The following is a 21059-nucleotide window of genomic DNA, read 5'->3' as shown; positions in this document are numbered from 1 at the left end:
AATCATCATTATCAGAATGTGTAGAACCCACTATCAACATCACCCTATTATGACAAAGGTGATTACACTAATCCCATCAAGCAACAACAAAAGTCAGTCCAAAAATGAAGGTGAAAATCCAGTAGCCTCCTGGTGCAGACTTCCTTGTTAAAAATCAGAATAATGGCCCACCAGGTTTTTGCAAATTTGACAGTTTATGTCACATACACAACCATGGCATAGCCTGTTTTCTGTGATAGTTTCTCCAGCACTGCTAATTGTTGTACTTTCTCCACCATCCCTCCAGAGTAAATGAAGAAGTGTGTCTTCAGTGATCGATTATTTTGAGTTTTGTAGCAGTCAGATGGAAGAGTATTAAATTCTTATGGGACACTTGTATCATACATTTCTGGAGGATCCACAGCAAAGCCAACAGTGGGTCTTGTGGTAGAAGTTGCAGGACAGTGGCTGAAATTTCCTGAAAGATCTATGCCCAGAATGCTGACATGATCACACATAACCACCATGTGTGGTTATATATATATATATATTTAATAATATTTATTAAAGATTTTTTTTAAAATTATACAAAAAGGAAAAAACAAAAAAACAAAAAACAGAAAAATATATAAAAAAATACATCCATCATTCTCAAATTTTCAACTTTCATTACCTTCTTTCTTTGACCTCCTCCTCCTCCCCTTTCTTGTATCCTGGTTAATAATTATCTCAGCAAATCCTTTCCATAGTTCATAATATTTTGTCCTTACATTACCTTAATCTATTTTCATCTTGTCTTATAGCAAACCTTAAAACCTAAAACTTAAATCTTATTTTTATCAACTTCTCATAACCATATCATTAACCTAATTCTTTAAACATTTTTACTAGAACCAAGTAGTTCCATTTCAACATTTTTCTAACATTCATCAATTATTTTAAAACAGTCCTAATGATAAAAGAAAAAAAAAGATAAAACAATCCAATCTTCATCCAGCGTCCCTTCCTCCTGGTCCCGGATTTTGTCAGTCCTTTTTGTCCCATTAATCTGGCGCATTAACCTGGTATCCTTATATCTGAGGCCCTCAAGTCTCTTCCATATCCCTTCCGCGACTCTTCTTCATATTTTCCTTTCACTCGTGGGAACTCCATCTTAGTAATGTTTTTAACCCTTTTCAGCAGATCAGCCCCATTTCCATAGTCCAGACTAAACTCCATGTAATGTTTAAACACCTGTTTCAAATTCCCTCCAATATTAAGAGCCCCCACAACTCCAAACATCTGATGGCCCATTACCAGACTCAGAAAGTCCAAACATCCCTGCATGGGAGGGTCAATCCAACCCCCCATTTCCAAACCAAACCAAACTTTATCTTTCCAAATCTGGTTTTTTCGAAATTCATTTATCAAATCCAAAGGCTCATATTCCTGCAGGGCCGTAACTCCCTCCATTTCTGGCACCCAGGATTCAGCAGCATCCTCTTCTCTCATCTGTGCTGTCATAGCACACTCCTGTTTTAGTTCCTGGGTAGGCTCCATGTAGTTTCCTGCTGCCTGTTCAAAAATTCTGGCCGCATTAGTCATCAAATCCGTCTTCTGACTTAACTGATCCAATAGGGCATTTATTTTCCAGAAAGCACCCAACAGAGCTTCTGAAAACATTGTCCTACAAGGTCACAAGTCCTTTCCCACGATTGTAATCTGTAGCAGCTGCAAGCTCCTGAAATTGGTTACAATTTCACAGTCTCCCTCTAGGGGGAAAACTTCTGTTTATTCTTTCTTTTAGGAACAATAACAACAAAGCTTCTTTTTATAGATATTCTGACAATATTTGTTCCTTTAAAATGCGAGAGGAAACAATGGAATCACTATGTTACTTTTCTTTTAGCTGTCTGTCAAAAACATTTGTCTCTGGTCAATGAGCTTCAAACGTCAGTCCTGACACTCCGCTCCGGGATCAGGACGGTGGAAAGTTACTTTACTTTCAACTCACTTCTGCAGGTTTAAACAGTCCAAAAAGAAATCCCCCTTCTTCTCCTGCTACCGAAGGGGGGTTCCACGATTTTAAATGATGGAAGCCAATCCTTTAAAAGTAATTTTCTAAGCTCTAGTTTACGTTGTCTTTGCTTTATTCTGACTACAAAGAAACGGAAGGCTGACTTCCTGTTTAGACCTTCCCGTTTCAGTACCAAATTGAAGTAAATTTTGAGTCCAATTCCTCTCTTCTGGCCAGTCCTTATTTAAAGTCCAGTTGTTCAAGATTTAAATACTCATGGGTGATTCTTTAGATGCCAAATTGTCCCAGGAAAAAGGCAGCGCTCTCCGGCAACGACTATGCGGCTTCGCTCCACGGAAAAAGCAGTTGACTCACAGCACCACGCCACTTCCCCCTCTTCGCTTCGGAGCCCGTTAATGGGTTCCTTTGCGGGTTGGGGGGCGCTAAAGGTGCCCGCCTGTGATTTTTTAAAGGGTCCCCGCTTCGCCGTAGCGGAAACGACCCATTTCGCGCAGAGCTGGTCCCTCCAGTTCAGAGGGAGACCGCCATTGCCAATGGTGCCACCCCGGAAGTCCAACCATGTGTGGTTATAAGAGCCTATTATACCGCATCCCCACCAACACTTGATAGGCAAAGCCCCATTTATTCAACCTAGTGTTCAGTACCAGTGAAGTACTATCAGCATGGATTCTTGAACTTTTGCAGAAATAGATCAGATCAGGTGTTTCCTACTTAATGCCTTCAAGGCTGACTTCTCTATATCCATACCAAGGTCACTCTAGCATATGGATTTATGTCCACATTACTTGGCTTGAGATATACATCACAAAATTTGGAGAAGTGTGAATTTAAAGGATGATTGCCCTTCAAGTTTCACACTGTTTCATAAAGTGTGAATTAGGGAAATTAATCTGTAAATATTAATTGAATCAAATCTTTATTCCATCCCTAACCACTCTCTCTAATACTTCCTGCTGTATTCTGGATGAATTCTAGATAGTAGAAATCTTCTATTCATGTTGAATGTTGGCCCTACTACTAGGCAGAATGAGGTGACTGCCTCAGATGACACATTGTGGTGGGCATCTTTCTGAGTCCATTGGCTATACCCTTCTAATGGAGGAGAAAGCTGGGTATGGCATGTGATCTGTGCTCTCAGATGCAGTGGAATCCCGCTGCCAGTATTGAAGTAAGATTCAACTGCCTGCCTGGCTTCTGAACATGGACTGCAGGGGGAAATCTCGTCCCTCACCTTAGGCAGGAAAATGTTCATTTATATAATTACAGAAAGGGTAGTTTCTGCTACACCTCTGCAGCATAGGTGTAGAGCCCAGAGACAATAAGTCTAATATGGATGTAAGCAGGACATTTAGGAGGTGGCAGCTTGGAAGAACCTAGTGACTATGTTGAGCATTTATCACAGCCAAACTCATATGGAAACGCTGTTTATGTCAATTGGCACTATTACATATAATATGGCTGTCACCATTTCTATAGTGGTGACAACACTTTTTTCTTTGCTCCCATTTTGTGCACAATTAGCTGCACAAAACAATCTAGAGCACATTGTAGTAGTCCAGATGGAAGGTCACTAGAGCATGGGTAACTGAGGCCAAATTATCTCTGGGCCAGAAACAGCTATACCTGGCAACCCAGCTTAAGCTGTATATAGGAACTTCTGGCCACAGAAGCCACTTTGAACTGCAGTAATAGGTTAGAATCCAAGAGCTTCCCTGACTATTCCTTTAAGGAGACTGCATTTGCTGCCAGAACAGGGAATCCATCTAATTCCCCGCCATGCAAACTTCCCTCTCACAGCAATTATGTCTTTTCAGATTCAGATTCAGTTTATGGACTCCCATCCAATGCATAATTCTTTCCAGGTACTGGTTCTATACCTTCAGAGCCTCTCTGAAGACATAGAGCTGCATGTCATCAGCATTCTGATGACACTGTGCTCCAAATCTCTGAATGGCAGCACCCAACTGTTTCATATAGATGTTGAATAGTATGAGACAAAATGGACTCCTGTGGAACCCCACAGTTTGAAGCTATAGGGCTGATCAGGAGTCCCCTAGTGCTAATTTCTGGTAATGACCCTTCAGGTAGGAGGAAAACCACTGCAATGCAATGCCTCCAACACACATCCAGAAGGGACAGCATGATCAGTGATGTTGAAAGGCACTGAAATACAGTATCAAAGAGCACCAACAGGGTGGTTCCACACCATTCAGGAAACCTTGGATGGAAAATATTCAAACATCAAACTGGCCTGAGGTTTTTATCAGTATTTTAGTGAAGCTTTGGGTGAAGTACAAAGCAAATTAAGAAGACCATAAAAATAATATAACAGCAAACATGCCTGCTTATGCCAAGAACAAACTTAGTTGGTCTCTAAGGTGCTACTGGACAATTTTTTTATTTTTTTATATATTATGCCAGGTATAGTTTCATTGTTAGTTTTTCCTACATACATTTGCATGTTCCGTTTTGTGTGGGCAATTTGTTTCAAAGGTCAGATAAAATCACCTCTAGCAATTCTCACAGATGGCAGGTTAAGACTACATTTTGTGCTGACAGTCAGCTCAATTTACTTATTTCATAGATAGCAGCTCTTTTAAACACACACACACACACACACACATTCTCCCTGTAAGTAAAATTTGCTGGCAGTTGGCAACCACACTTTCATCCTTCATATCTGGCAGGCTCCTTAGTGACTCCATGTATTAATGTTTCACATCATTTAAAAAAAAAAGTGTAGACATCTGAGATTACTACAGTACTCTATAATTCTGAAGTGCCTCTGTATAGGACACTTTGAAGTTTCTGGTTTGGGGATCACAATCAAAATTGCAGTAGAAGCCCTCCAGAGTAGTACCTACAAAATGGAGGTTGTGGGTCCTTCATACCTTGTGCCAGTGGCAACTGCAGTATGGTGAGGGTGTGCAGCACATGCCGCACATATTAGTCTTAAAAGTATAAAAACTTTTGGCCAGATTTAAGAAGCAGCAGAATTTGTCCCTCTGCTTTGACATAGACAAGATTTTTGACAGTGTTTCCTTCCTCTGAAGTTATGAGTGCGGGAGTGTGTGTGGCTTACACCACTAAGAACAATGGTGTGCGTCAGGTTGCACAAGATACAAAGAGTTGCCACAAGGAAAGACACTATAACCCAGAAATGTATCATTTGGCACTTAAAATGTTATATAGTTCTTTTGCCTTTTTTTTAAAAAAAAGAAGTTTCCTATATTTATATCAGGACTAGGACAATACTGCATATTCTTCAGTAGGTAAGTGCTGCATGTGGCATAAAAATAAGCCTATTTTATTATATGCTGGAATAGTGTTCCACAGAAGGTCATAGTCCTGCATTTGTATTTTAATAAAATAAATTCTCCAGTTCCTTTAACTTCTGCACTTCTCTCCCATGTCCACTTGAAAAATCCTATCTCCCTCAGAGCACGCTCCAGAGGAGTAAACTCCTCTGCTCATTTAACAATATGAGCAATGTCCTTTCTCATTGTAACAATTATAACCTCATACAAGGTGAAGAATTCTAATGCATTACAGTTTATCACAAGGGACATCAAGCAATGTGTTCCTGTTAGGATGTCAGCAAATTAGCTGTGCGCATTCCACTTGAATAGTGACGCCCCGTCACGGGATATAAATATAAAATAAAAATAAATGCCAAATGCACTGAAATCTTATCAAGCTCAGGCAAGTATTCTAATTGTGAGAGAAAAAAGAGCCGCTGTAACAAGGGCCCTTGGTGCCTGCAGGCAAGTCTTTGATTTTTGTACCTTTCCATCTTGTAGCTATCTTCACTGAATACCTGTGTAGTCTTTTCAGTTTAACTTAAAAGACCTTTAATAATTAAAAAAGACCAGAGCGGTGCTACCTTATTTAGTGTTACAGGGTAGAATCTGTCCCAGTGAATGGTAATCTTTAGTTCCTCTAAAATAAAAAAAAAAGGAAAAGGAAAAGGTTCATTGGCAATAGCTGAATACCGGCATTGTTGATCTTGTGAAAAGATGTCAGCTTTACGAGAGATTTTTATTCTGGTGGAAAAAAATGAGAACAAAATCATTGCTTCTCCCCACAAACCAACCATTTGTTGGGTGCAGGAAGAGGAGCACAGTTAATTCAAGCATTCTTTCATATCCACATGTAAGAGAGGGCTTAAATAAATGATAGTAAGGAGGCTCATTATTTCATTAGAAAGCTCATTATTTATGTTGGCTCTGCTAATATAAAAATTGACTGGTAAAATCTTAATAAGGCTATCTGTAAAGTCTTAAGAAAACTAGTGAATTTTAGTTCCAGGCTGATAGCTTCATGCACTCTCTAAATAAGGTTCAGAACTGGCAAGGCAGGAATAAGTGAGTTGCTGAAAGCAGAAACCTTACTGAAGAAGTCATGCAAGTAGGACTAAATCTTTCCCAGGATGACAGGGACATTCATCAGAATATTCAGAATTTCCAGAATTTTCATTTATTTACAATATTTGTGTAGCTCAAAGCAATTTGCTGTAAGATATTACTGTTTCTTCTTATGCCTACCACAGTAGCCAAACCTTCTGGAACTATCCTGCATAAACCCTGCCCCAGGAGAAAGTAGAGTGAGCCATCCCATAGTGGGAAAGTGCTGTGAACGTTGTTTCCCCTGCACCAGAGGTCACCAATCAATGGTCTCTCTCTAAAAATGAGGCATGCACACCAGTAATGCAATTCTAGCGCAGATTGAAATCTTACTTGTTTATAATATATTTTGCTGGCTACTGATGCAAGCTGTTTGGAGATTTTAAGCATATGTTTAACTGTCTGCCTGATCATTGTTTTACTGGGGTTTTTGTGGGGTTTGTTTTACTGGGTTAACGTAGATTTTTTTGGTATTTGTACTGTATTTTATGAGATTGTTGTACACAGCTTTGAAATGCCTGCATAACAGACAGTATATAAATACAGTGGTACCTCAGGTACCACTTTAACTAATTAATGGGGCCTCCCGCTGCCACTGTGCTGCTGCTGCGTGATTTCTGTTCTCATCCTGAAGCAAAGTTCTTAACCCAGGGTACTATTTCTGGGTTAGCGAGTCTGTAACCTGAAGCGTCTGTAACCCGAGGTACCACTGTATTTTAATAAACCCCTGCTTGGGGAAAGGGTTATGTAGTGGCTATTTAATTATTATTTTAGTTGCATTGATTGCTTTCATGTAATTAATGTATTTTTTTAAAAAAAATTGACTGTACAGTGGGAGGATTGATAGAATGATCAAACAGAGAGAACAGATCTCCTTTAATTTTAATAGCAAGGATAAAATGTTTACTTTAGCAGAACTACTTATTCCAACAAAGAACGGTAAAGGAGGTCTGTCCTACTTGCATCTGGACATACATGTAAAATGCCTGGTTCCATTTGAAGAAAGCACCTTACTGATGTGGTAAAAGTGGATGCACAAGCCTTAAATAATAAGTATATTTTTTCTCATAACCTTTGCCTGCCTCTAAAACTATTTTGCTAATTTAAGAAAAGCAGTTGAAATGAGTCAGAACATGCAGGAGTGTCATTAATGTCATCGCCAATTACTAACTTTTCAGCTTGCATTATTTACTCTCCTGCTTGCTAATTCATTACAAGCTGTAAAATAAATCACTAAGCCTTTTATTCTTCAGCACAGAAAAATGTATTGGTGATAACATTTAGCATTTGTAGCTGAATTATACAAAGTAATGCTGAGAGCATGTCAAATTGGTACACACAGGGCTTGTTAATGTTTGAGTAGCTTCACAATTTGGTCAATATTTCACTTGTTTTGAAGCTTGTTGGTGCATGTTTTTACTTAAGTTTTATGCAGTGTAAAAAGATCCTACGTTTGTAGTTTGAACAGTTGCTTAGAAGAAAAAAGAGACTATCTGTGATGGCATTAAAGACTAGATTCCAGCGTTCTCCGTGAATCCTCTTTGGTGTTTGGTGTGGTAATGGCTTATGGGTTAAAGAATAATATTAGCAAAGAGAATATTTTATCAATTTTTCAACTGCTCCTTTATTTAAAGTTCTCAGTATTATTATTGCATTGATTTGGTACAAAACTTGAATCAGATGGAAATGATCACAGTACTAATGAAAATTCATTTTGTGTATTAGTATTGTTCTCTCACCAGATGGTGCTGTTCACACAGATCATGTTCTCACAGAATATAAGCTTGTGTGTTCACACCCTGTTATCATGGGCATGATGGTAACCCCTTGGGTCTTGTGACCAAAACTCCATATCCTTCAGAGCATGGATTTTTAACTGATTCAGAGCATTCCAAAAGTCCCAAGTTATTAAGCCTTGCAGATTCTGAGAGGTAACATGTTGGTGCTCATATTATGTTAGTTAGCCAAGACTTACCCCCATCTTCCTTGGAATTCCGGGGTCAAAATCACCAACTTTCAGAAACATTGTGTAATTCTCTAGTGTTTCATTTTGAAAAGAAGTAGTGACCTCACAATCTTAGAAATATGCACTCAGTATGTCCCACTGAGGGGACATGTTGGCCTACTCCAAGGAAAGTGGGTATAGGAATTGCAGCCTAAGTTCTTTCAGTGTCTTTTTAACAGTACAGTTGTAATGGCAACTTGTTCTCTAATTAGATTTTATTGTGAAGAATTTTGAGAAAGAGAATTGCACAATTTATTCTCAGTTTTAAACTGAGAAAATCTGTTTTGTAAAATATTGTTGATATAGGAGGCACCATATAATTAAGACACTATAAAATAGTAATACAGTCATAATATGAGTTTTTTATTCATATGTGTGCTTAGATTAATGTGGTTGCTGCACGTTAAATCAGACTTTTTACTACTGCTATAGCTGTGGGTTAAACCACAAAGCCTAGGACTTAACGATCAGAAGGCCGGCGGTTCAAATCCCCGCAACGGGGTGAGCTCCCGTTGCTCCGTCCCTGCTCCTGCCAACCTAGCAGTTCGAAAGCACGTCAAGTGCAAGTAGATAAATAGGTACCGCTTCAGCGGGAAGGTAAACGGTGTTTCCGTGCGCTGCTCTGGTTCACCAGAAGCGGCTTAGTCATGCTGGCCACATGACCCAGAAGCTGTACGCTGGCTCCATCGGCCAATAAAGCGAGATGAGCGCCGCAACCCCAGAGTCGGTCACAACTGGACCAACTGAAGGGTGCTGACCTCATAGAGCTAGAATTTCCAGGCCCCTTTACAAACTATAATTCCCAGTTCTCCATGACTGTTCAAATGTTTTAAGAGTGCTATAAATGTATGATGTAGGGATGACCTAGCCACCATCAGTATTCTTTGGTCCAGGTTCAGCACAATTGCAGTGTTAGAAGTTCTGATTTATGTGGTTTGTATTTTATATGTATTATTTATTTAAACATACATGACACAAACTTAATTCCTTTAGCTTATTTGTTTTGCTTATTGCTGTAGATTTTCCCTAGGAAATGGTGTTGAGCTCAGATTACGTGTAACAAAAGAGCAACCATATGCCTTTTTTTTTTAAGGTGGATCAAAAACTAGCAATCATATAGCAGATTCCTTCTATGCCAGGTATTCACTTTGTAGTGCCTTTGTCAACCCATGGTGTAAAGCTCCCCTCCCGTGTTAGTAGAGGCCAGCGTAAGCTATGTTCATTACTTGTTTAGGGTCTAGTCTATTGAATGACTCTGATTTCTCTAACACAGGCATAGGCAAACTCGGCCCTCCAGATGTTTTGGGACTAAAACTCCCACCATCCCTTGCTAACAGGACCAGTGGCCAGGGATGATGGGAGTTGTAGTTCCAAAACATCTGGAGGGCCGAGTTTGCCTATGCCTACTCTAACAAATAATGGTAATTTAATTGAGAAGCTTACCACTGTTCCTCCATAACATGCCATCCTAAATAGCATGAAAGTATCTTGAGTAACACTAGTTGTACAGTCATATCTCTAGTTGCATTAGGTTCATGTTGTGGATTTTCAGGTTGCGAACGCGGCAAACCCTGAAGTGTATACTTCCGGGTTTCGCCGCACGTGCAGAAGCGTTCTTCGTGCATGTACAGGAGCACTCTATTGCGTCAGGCGCATGCACAGAGGTGGCGCTCTACTTACGGACTTTTCAGGGTGCGAATGGTGCCCCGGAATGGATTGCGTCCGTAAGTAGAGGTACCAAAGTACAGGGAAGTGGGAACACCTCTTAACTCATGTGTTGCAGTTAAATAGGATTAGTCAGAATCTTGGAATGGACCCAATTATGCCAGACTTCGGGGCTCTTTGCCCCCAAGAGTAGATCACTAGCTAGTAACTGAATAGTTGAACTGATTTATTTTAAAATAGCAATCAACCATGTCAGAATGAACTTTTTTGATGCATAATATTGGCAAGGGGCAGCCCACTGCTCCAAGTTCTTGGCAGATGCAAGCATCTTTCACTTCAGTGGAACAGACGTCAGTGAAGTATCTTTACAAGTGAAGCCAAGTGGAATTTAGAATGCAGTTTTTACTTATTTTTTTCTATTACAATATGAATGATTTGCAAACTGTAGATCTCTCTTTTTGTTTGGATTGACAGACATTACCTGGGTTAAATATACATTTCATAACCATTGGGGAAACAGTGCAATATTCCTTCCTATTCAAAACTTTATGACAAAAGGCCAGTTTTTAACCAGAGGGGAATTCCTTGAAGATAAATATTAATTTATGTGAGAAACAGCTGTAAGTTTTGATGCCAAGTGATCAAAACTAGTGGGTGTCCCTACTTAATCTGTTCCAGATAGTTTGTTACAGAAGCCAGAGAAGGAAATAGTGTGAAAGCTACATGAAAAGAAGTAGCCTTGACCTCAGAATACATATTTTCTGGTCACATTGCTAATTTGCAACAGTGATCACAGCTATATGATCCCCAGACATGACTCAGAGCTGTGGTAGTCTCTGATTCAGAACTGAGGTGCCAAATTGAGAAGATTCAGACTTCTCCAACTGTAAAAACTATGCATGCTCTGTTTCAATAGCTTAAAAGATTTAAAGACTGATACCTGTTTGCCTTTTATCTATCTGATCAAAAAGAATTTCCATGTATAGGTGTAGAAACTGAAAGGACACTCTAGAAATGAATTTAAATCTTCAGATATGGCAAACAGGAGGTTTGGTGAAGCTTGGGGGGGGGACAAAAAAACCCCTATTAATTATGCTGCAATAATCAGGACTGCTCCACATAACTGCTCTCCCTATGATCTTCCACTTCATGGTGAACAAGGCTCATGACAAATTAATTTTCTGAATAATTCACCATGAACACCAGGTGCCATTTTGATTAAAGCTATGTACTTTCTACATGGAGTATGTATTGTGGACAGCAAAAGTTTGACTTGTACAACACAGTGAAGGATTCAGGTGCTCATTCACCGCAGGTGATAGGGGAGGGGATAAATTGTTCAGCTTTCTGTTTTCAGAGCTATCTTCAGGAAATAGGCAATGGTTTGTGGGTTAATAATGTTGAACTTGCCCTGTCAAGTTTACGCCTGAGCTTGTAAATCCACCCCCCCCAAAGAAACCCTATTGATTCTGACATGTCCTTAAAAGAGAAAATAAAAGATTTGTCATAATGTTGGTATATATTGTTTAGAGAAGAGGAATTTCAACTATTACTGTGTAATGATTGCAGAGTCCTTTTTTGCACGCTCTTTCAAATTAGGCTATGAAAAATATAGATAGTTCACTGAGTTACATTCCTGTAAAGAACCATAAAATGTTAGTTACCCATTGATACCAAACTGTTCAAATTCACATATCAATGTTCTTACCACTTAAAAGATGCCAAGGCACACTTCACTAAATAACCATTTTAGTAGTAAATCATTTTAACAGTGAGTATGAGAAAAATAAAAATGGATTATTGTGATTTCAGAACAGCTACCTTATATACCATTCTTGAAAAAGTTGTAGTTTGGCATAGAAAGCTGTGGATAAAGATCCAATGTTATATTTCTATCAGTGGCAGAGTCTGGGCTTGGTTGCAGTTTTGCTGCATCTGCAGACAAACAAAAAGGGTGTAATAGAATCAGAATTGTGGGGTTGGAAGGGACCCCAAGGTGCAATGCAGGAATCTCAACTAAATCATCCAGGACAGATGACCACCCAACCTTCAGTGAAGGAGAGACCACCACCTCCCGAGGTAGCTCATTCTTCTGTCAAACAGTTCTTACCATCAATAAGTTCTTTCTGATGTTTAGTCAGAGTCTCTTTTCTTGCAACCTGAAGCCTACACTCTGAAATAGGAGAAAACAAGCTTGCTCCATCTTCCATGTGACAGACCTTTAGATATTTGAAGATGGCTATCATATCTCCTATTGGTCTTCTCTTTTCCAGGCTAAACATACTCAACTCCCTCAACCAGTCTTCAGAAGGCTTGATGTGTATGTTGGAAACACTAACAGGAAGCTAGCTTCAGTGAATTAGAGTCTTGCATCATGAAATGCAACTCATGCTGTATATTAGGAGAAGTGTTTAGAAGTTGCATGAAATTAATGCTCTTGGGTAGAACATGGTGGGCAGTACACAAGTTCATCCAAACAGGGGTAAATTTAAGAAACAGTACTCTGTGAAGGTACTGAAGGCAAGGAACAATGGAGCTACAGGAAAGCTTTTATTTGTTTATCTGGATCCTGTGCCTTAAGACTGAGCTATTCATGAATGTCTATGTGCTAGCTACAGCACATGTAGTGCTAATAAGCCAGTGGAAACAGGATCCAGCACTATGCAAAGTTCAGTGAGAATGAAGGTGCAGGGTATAGATTTGATGAAAACTCATGTTTCACACAAAGTTCTGGAAAAGCAGTTTCTGTGATCCACTGTGCTGTAAGCCTCTAAAAATACAATTGGCCAGAAAATAATATAGAAATTTATGTTGCATTGATTTTAGCAAAAACATTCAGACTTGGCAGCATTATACATATTTTCAACTAGGAAGAAGTCCAGAGTCGTTTCTTTGGTTAATGAACAGTTGGTACTCTTAACAACTACAATTTAATGGCTCCTAAAAGAACAATTAACAAACAGAATGAAACAATAAGAGATATTAACACCTTGGGGAAATCTACACTTACTACAGAGGTATGGTTTGGGTTTCTAAGCAAAATAATTGCATTGGTTATGTATCTTTCATCTACATTTTCTTTTTTCTTTAGAATAAAAGACAACTTTTTATTTGTTCTTTTTCTCTTTGCATACTTTGTTGAAATAGTCCAGTTAAAGCTCATCAAATGTTCGTAAAAAAGATTTAAATAAAATAAAATTAACAACAACAAATAGAGTAGTCATAACTTAAAGAGCCTAACAATATCAAGGAAACCTTTGATTCCAGACCCATTGTAGAGGCTGGTGGGCCCTAGACTTGGTGTGCCTGCAAGGAGGTCTCCATCCTTTTCCCTTGAAAAAGTAACAGTGGGTACTTAAGGGATACAGTTGTAGAAGTATTTAGCACCTAAAGTGTATTTCCCTTGTTCCAAAGGGGTTTCTGCTGCTACAGTTGCTACTCTGCTGGGAGAAACAGATGTGGCCCTGCATGTTCCAGTTCTGTCCCTATCCTCCTCTGCAAAGACACAGTGGAATCGTAAACATCGCAATTTTGTTAACACTTAGCATTTAAGTATCTTACCTTGGTTCAGAAGGGACCCTTGCTGTCACAATTGTAGGTTCATGCCAAAAAAACTCAGAAATACATTACTCAGAAATAAACCCCATTGAATTTCATGAGGATTGTTCCATGATATATGCAGGATTGCACTCTGAATACTTGCAAAAGCATTTTGAAATTTTGTGAAAGGGGTTGAAACAAAGCATCTGCTTCTGTTGTCAGCAGATAAAAAAAACCCCACAAATCCAAGTTGTGATTCACTTGGGGATATGGCAGTACAGTGCTACCTTGGTTCTCAAACTTAATCCATTCTGGGAGTCCGTTCAGCTCCTGAAACCATTTGAAAATCAAGGTGCAGCTTCCGATTGGCTGGCTGCAGGAGCTTCCTGCACTCAATCGGATGCTGCGTCGGACGTTTGGCTTCCAAAAAACGTTCGCAAACTGGAACTCTTACTTCTGGGTTTGCAGCATTCCGGAGCCGATTTGTTAGACAACTAAGCCATTCGAGAACCAAGGTACCACTGTAGTGGAGACAGGTTCTCCCAGAGTCTGCTGGAGTGTCTTTTTCTGCAGAGGCCTGGGGCAATCAGCCCTAGAATCTGTTGGAAAAATAGTAAGTTTATCAACAGTTTCTAGTTAGGAATTCTGGAGCCGGTAATCTGAGACCTGGTCACTGGTAGGAACTCTGCTAGGATTCTGGGAGTACCCATTGCAACTTCCATCATTGCCTATACATTCCTGGGTCAGTTCTTCAGTTTGGTGATGACAGATTTATTAAATTGTAGAGTTGGAAGGGTCCCAAGGATCGTCTAGTCCAACCCCCTGCAATGCAAGAATCTCACCTAAAGTATCCATGACAGATGACTGTCCCACATCTGCTTAAAACCCTCCAATGAAGGAGAGTCCACCACCTTCCAGGGGAGTTCATTCCATTGCCAAACAGCTCTTGCCATCAGAAAGTTCTTTCTGATGTTTAGTTGGAATCTCCTTTCATGTAAATTGAAACCATTGGGCCAGGTCCTACCTTAGATCCATAGTTAACAGGTAAGAGGAGACTTTTGCATAGTTTTACAATAAAAACAAAGGGCTTTCCCTGTTTTACTTTCTGGGAGAGAAAGAGGCTGGAGAAAAAGACTAAACCTTGGCTTTGGAGATTTGGATTGTGGGGGGTCAGAAACCTGGCAGGGTTATGCCCCACTTTGCCCATAAGATGGACCTCCCCTGCCATTAAGTGACAATAATCTTTAAATTATTTAAGGAGAATACATTACACCCAAAACAGTCCCAATACTGACTTGAAAGAAATGCATTCTTCAAAGCAGTTTCTTCTTCTTTTAATCATTCCAGTGGATATAGTTAAATACTTGTCTTAATTCAGAGTGATTTAATACCTTAGTCCTGGGCAGTTCTCCAAGTTGTATTTTCTTATGGCTTCTGAATGAAACAGAACAAGTCGTGCATTTCTTTACGTCTTGTTAGATTCTGCTTATTTATATAAATATTTTATATTACTTTTACACCTGTTTGAAGCTGTACTTCTAAATGTTAATGTAGATTGGACATTTGTCCTTATATTTGAAGTTCCCAACTCGGTTTTCAAATCTGTCAGGATCTTGTTGGATTTTTAGGCTATTTTCAAAGTTGTTAGTAATTACTTTCAGCTTTGTATCATTTGCAAATTTTGTGAATCTACTTCATCTAGATCATTTGTGTGTAGATGAAGAACAGTACCAAACCAATTGATCCTTATTATTTATTTACTACTTGAAAATGATACATTTATTAGTCTTTGAGTGTCTTCCTTCTTTCCTTCTTCTGAGGTGATCAAGTTGGCATATATATAGTTACCTCTATTTCATATTCAAAACAACTCTATGAGGTAGCATGTTCAGATAGACTTGTCTAAGGTCCTCTAGTGAGCTTCCTGGCTGAGTGGAAATTCCAATACAGTGGAACCTCGGGTTACATACCGTCCTCCTTACGAACGGTTTGGGCAACGAGCTCCGCTAACCCGGAAGTAGATGCTTCTGGTAGCAAACCTTGCTCCAGGATGTGAGCAGAAGTCACGCACCGGTGGCGCGGTGGTAGTAGGAGGCCCCATTAGTGAAAGCGCGCCTCATGTTAAGAACGGTTTCAGGTTAAGAAAGAACCTCCGGAACAATTAAGTTTGTAACCGGAGGTACCACTATATAGGTCTTTCTAATCTTAGTCTAACATTCTAGTCAGTACACCATGCTTCCCCACTACTTGATTCTGAGATTTCCAAGGCTTTTCCTTATAATTTGTGAAATAATTTCCTTGTAGATTTATATTGATGTATATTATTTAAGTATTCATTAATGTACTTCCTTAACATTTTTACCAGTATCCCTTATTCTTCTTATTCCTATCTGTATTGTTCATCGTCCAAAATAAAAAAGTTTATGAGTTTATGGCACCTGCATTGTATCCCTTTCTGCTTGAGCCAGCAGCCCACATCTTAAAGGCTATTTTTTTCCTACTAGATGCCTCACTGTACATCTGAAATAAACCTGACCCTTATACTAATAAAAGGAGACTTGGCCAGCAGCCAGGTTATGTGCGGGAACCTGCCTACTGAGTGGTAATTTGCTTCCTTTGTGCTCTGTACCCTGATCTGTGCCTTGGATAGGCCATTTCACAACAGTTGTCAACAGCTTTTTTCATGCCACACTCAGACAAATGAGTTGCCATGGGATAGACAAGCAAAACCATGTATAGAGGTGAGGTACACAGCTGCAGGGTATCTACCCTTTGCACTATCCATTTTTCTGCTCACTGTGCTTCCTGCCAGCCCTCTCAAACTGGACTCCACGGTTACCATTGCTATGTCTGGGTGAAAAGGGAGGGGCACCAACCTTCTCTGGTATTTGGCACTAGCTTAATGAAAGTGTTGAAGTTAGAAATTGGAAAATGTTAAGTCTCACTGGATAGTAGCCTATGATGAGATATGTGTTTGTAACTTGTTATGCTTGAAATCTAACACTTTGTTCCTTGTTTAAAGCACACACATGACCTTCCTTCAATTTCTTAGTCGTTCCCCTATTTTTATATTTCCATAGTTCTGTATTTCTTAATGTCTGTGTAAAGCAGGGTTGGATTTTTCCTTTTTGAGGTTAATATGAATGTTATATAGGAAAGAGTCCTGGCCCAAGTAACACCCTTATTCATTCTGAATTTGCAGAGATGACTTGTGAGGTGTGCAATCCATGAATCTTTTCCTAGAACATTGCATACACTGAAAAGGATATGGCACAGGTGGATGATGGTTGTGCTCCTCTTGAAAGAGCATCTTCATAGCTCGGAAATACTTCTGAGACAAGCATTGTTTCTAGAGGCCCAGGTACAGAGTTCCTTACTAGCAACAGGTTCACTAACTTCAACTCTTCCCGGAAGGGATAGCCTCCCCACAGTGATCTCCTTTTTCCTCATTTACTTTCCCAGCAGTGATAATGAGATCTGGGCTTAAGGAGGTCATCAATTTGCTACTCCTTTGTCTCATTGTAGTGCTAGCCCTGTTGTCAGGTGAAGTTTGACATGTGGCAATGGGAGAAACAGTCACAACAGAGAACTGTGGCTTAATTCAAGCTGGGAACTTTGCACTGGATATGACAAGTAATGGAAGGAGTGGAAGGATGAGGAAAGAGCACTCAGACTTGACACTGAACTGGACTCTATAGAGTTAACTACATAAAATCTATTTTTTTCTTAATCATGCAAGTAAGGCAATATTGTTCCACAGTTATTATTTTGCCTTTCTTTTTCTAATCAGGAGTTAGAATGTCTGCTCAACCAAAACAAATTAAGTTACAATATAAAAGTGGGATAGGTGAGGAATGTGTGACAAATGGAAAGGATAATTGGGGAGTCTGGGACAGCAAAATGCTGAAGCTGAAGTTATCACATACAGGTGCATCCTTATTTTAAAGTGAGCATCCTCTTTCTTTGTTCATTAGAGTCAGCAGCGGTTGTTGTCTGACAAGCACAAAACACTGAGCTTCGGTTGCCTGATTAATGATTTCCAGCCACCATGTGGGTGCTCTTGATTGCCAAAGAATCATATACAAATTAGTTTCAGTACTGATAAATTCAGGAGCTGTCTTTGTTTATCCCAGAATTGTTGTCCATAAGACATTTCCACATGTAATATGCAGCATAATTTTCACCTGTACACAAGCCAGCTAACTATATTTTCTCTCGTTCTCTGTGTATGTTGCTGTCAAGTCTATAGCAGCCATTTGTGTCTTGTTCAGAAATAGGATATGTTTGTTGTATTTCAGATTTTCAGCATTTCCCCCCAGATACATGGCCAATGTTAGTTATACTCAGAGTAGACCCATTGAAATAAATGAACCTACTTTATGACTTAGATACCACTCATTGTATTACAGTGAGAGCTCTTTATATTTGCTTATCAGATGGATATTAAGTGCAACATGGCAACTCTTCAAGCAGCCAATTAGTTATGTGAATCAGCTTTAACACCTCAGACATCGTAAAGCAATATTATTATCATTATAATTATTAATTCAATCTCTTACCCACCTTTCACTGTAAGGTCACAGGGCACGTAACAGCAATTTCAAAATAGAATATTAAAAACTGTTCAAAGCAATTTACAATCACAAGAATAGGGTGGGTTCTGAAATATACCTCTCAAGTGTCAAAAGAGCAGGGCAAAGATGTAAATTTATGCCCAAGGCTAGTTGCCAGGATTTTCCCATAGGGATATATAGCAGGGACTGAGCTGTCTAGTTCAGACCGAGGACAGAAATGCAGGGGTCAAATTCACCACCTATGGAAGTGACCTTGATAGGCCAGAGAAAGTCAGAAGATACTTCCTGCTCTCTCTCTTTTTTTTACTAGCACACTCAGGTTTTTAAATTCACATCTTTGAATGTCACAATGTCTCTCCCTACTGAGTTGTTTCTAATGGTGGCGGGAGCTCTCACCGCTCCTTTGGAGAGTACGATGCCCTTCCTTAGGTCCATGGTTTTGGGAACAGTCCCGCCCCCCTCGCCAGCTCTCTGGCGGCATCACTTGAAGATCTTTCCCTGGTTGAAGGCTTTGTCAACATGCTTGAACTCACCCTCCCACAGGAAATTCTCCTTCACCATCGTCTTGCACTCCTTGCTCTCCAGGTCCAGCTTCCGCCAAGTGTAGGATTCGTAATCCACCTGCCAGTTGGGGCTCAGCAGGAAGGCTAGCTCCTGCCCACGGAAGACCCAGATGCCAGAGATGCACCTGGCGTTGTTGGTGCCAAAGGGGATGATGGAAGCAAAGGCGTTCTTGCGCAGCTTGTCTAGGCACTGGAACGTGCCTGTGATGAGGTTGCAGCTCATGAAGGTCTGAGCGAGCTCCTCAGGGAAGCGATACTCTGCAGACCAGATGGACCAACCCTCCTTGTCGAAATGCTCCCAGAAGTGGGGCATTGCCACCATCAGGGTGTCCTCGTTTGAGTACTTCCTCTTGAACTCGTCCATGACGTAGGGGCTTTTGGGGAGGTGAGCAAAGGGGTCTTTGGATTTGGGCTTGGAGGCCAAGGCCTCATCGCACTCGTCCATCTCCTCCTCAGGCTCGAGCTTCTTCTCCTCTTTCTTCTCTGACTTCTTGTCCTCCTTGGGCTGCTTCTCCTTCTTGGGCACCTCCTTCGGCTGGTTCTCAGCAAACCTCTTGGCATCAAACTGTGCCATCTTCTCGCACAGCTTCACCTCTTCCAAGACAGCCTTGAACTGAGGCTGGTTTATGCAGGTCACAAACCGGCGGTTGACGTTTTTGTATGGCTGGTGGAAGGACGGCTCCAAAACCTGCTTATAAAGCCAGATAAGTGTGCAGACAATAATGATGTCAGCCAGTGTGATGCATTCCCCCACCAGGAACGTCCTGGTCTTCAAATGGGCATTGAGGAGGGCCAGAATCCGCTTCACTTCCTCCTTGGCATACTCTGTAGTCTGTTTGTTGTAATGCATGATGCCCAGTGTGGGGAAGACCCCACATGCTGGCAGGAGGGACAGTGTCGCTGTCCACAACGCTCACCCACTGGAGGACCTGGGCAGCTGCCTTCTTGGTGGGTCCTCGCAGCTCCTCATTACTGACGTAGTGTGCAATGGCATTGCTCTCAAACATGCAGAATCCATCGTCCCCTTCAAAGGCTGGAACCTTTCAGGAACTCCAGGGTCTTGTTGGTCTGCCCAAAGTGGAATTGTGTTGGGGTGGAGAGGACCTTGATTTTGGCGCCACTGTACTGGGCAGCGATGAGAGCTTTGAATGCCCGCCAGTTCTCGGGGTAGGTGTAAAGAGTCCCAGCCGCCGCCATCTTAGCAAGGAAAGGACTACTTCCTGCTCTTTTAAAGTACTTTTAGGTCCAGTTTGCTCACCAGTCTGAGCAATAAAGAGAGATTTGCACAAATGCCTTCACTTTGTTCCTCCTCCCACTGCATCTCCACTTTTGCCTCAGCTCAGACTGTTCATTACTGCCCCAAGTCAATCATGTATGAGCAGGGCAAGCCATCACAGTACCAAGGGTGGAAATGTCTTGCATGAAAAAGTGCAGCACACTGTGGCATTTCTTTCTAAATGTCATTAAAATCAATGTTTCCTAAAGGTGTGTCAGGCTATGCTAGTGAGTTTCAGGAAGATAGGAATGAATAGAATACTGTGATCTCCAATAAAAATCTGAGAAGGAGAATTCCTAGTAAAATGATATAATGAGAAGAGCATGGCAGTAATCATCCCCAAAAAATGTTTCATTCATGTATTCAAATACTTCTGAATGGCAACCATTGCTTTATCAAATCTCTCAATGTTCCTTATTTTTGTATGAAAGGATTTACAATATCTATTGTACCACACAAGGAATTTCTGTGGTCAAGACACATATCAGGCTAGTAGGCATATTTCTTTCATGTGACAAAAGTACATTGAGATGAATCCATCTACTTCTTATAATTATTTCATGGCAGCACATGATGTCCAATGGTTCCCAGCATGAGTCATTTAGAATATTTAGTACCACTGTGTTGACATTCTGCCAGGCACTTGCTGATAGCCGTGTGTAAGGAGTTTTGTTGCTGGATTTGATTCGCCTCAAAGCAGGTCGCAAATCTCAGTTACAGTTCAGTAGATCATCGAGATTTTATTGTTTAAGTTAGCTCTGTTTTTCTGGCTTGCTTCCAAAGCCAAAACTCAGAGTGTGGGTTCAGAGGGAAACATGAAGGGAAGGGCTGAAAAGGCAACCTGCTGCTAATGTGTAATTCGTAACTTGGTTCCTACTTTGACATTGTCCCCTGTGGAATGGCAGCAGTTTAAATGGTTATAAAATTCATATCTTTGTTTAGAAGAACAAAGATTTTCTGTCGGTTCTGCAGGTTGATGTGTTTCTCATTCTTGTCACTCTCTTAATCAAGGGATACAACTGACATGAATTGTGCTA

At 40.4% G+C, this 21059-nt stretch overlaps 1 protein-coding gene and 1 pseudogene across 25 annotated transcripts in view; one reads left to right on the top strand and one right to left on the bottom strand.

Annotated features, from left to right (window-relative positions):
- TENM3 (teneurin transmembrane protein 3) overlaps window positions 1–21059 on the top strand; it is a 1278808-nt gene that overhangs the window by 621657 nt on the left and 636092 nt on the right. The window lies entirely within an intron of this gene.
- LOC310742671 (elongation factor 1-gamma-like) lies at window positions 18488–19953 on the bottom strand (annotated as a pseudogene). The gene has a single exon. The product of its transcript is annotated as an elongation factor 1-gamma-like (transcript).

Source organism: Podarcis filfolensis, assembly GCF_964270895.1.
Source record: "Podarcis filfolensis genome assembly, chromosome: 9".
NCBI lineage: Eukaryota > Metazoa > Chordata > Lepidosauria > Squamata > Lacertidae > Podarcis > Podarcis filfolensis.
Note: the sequence above shows the minus strand (reverse complement) of the source record. Positions and strands in the feature narration are given on the sequence as shown.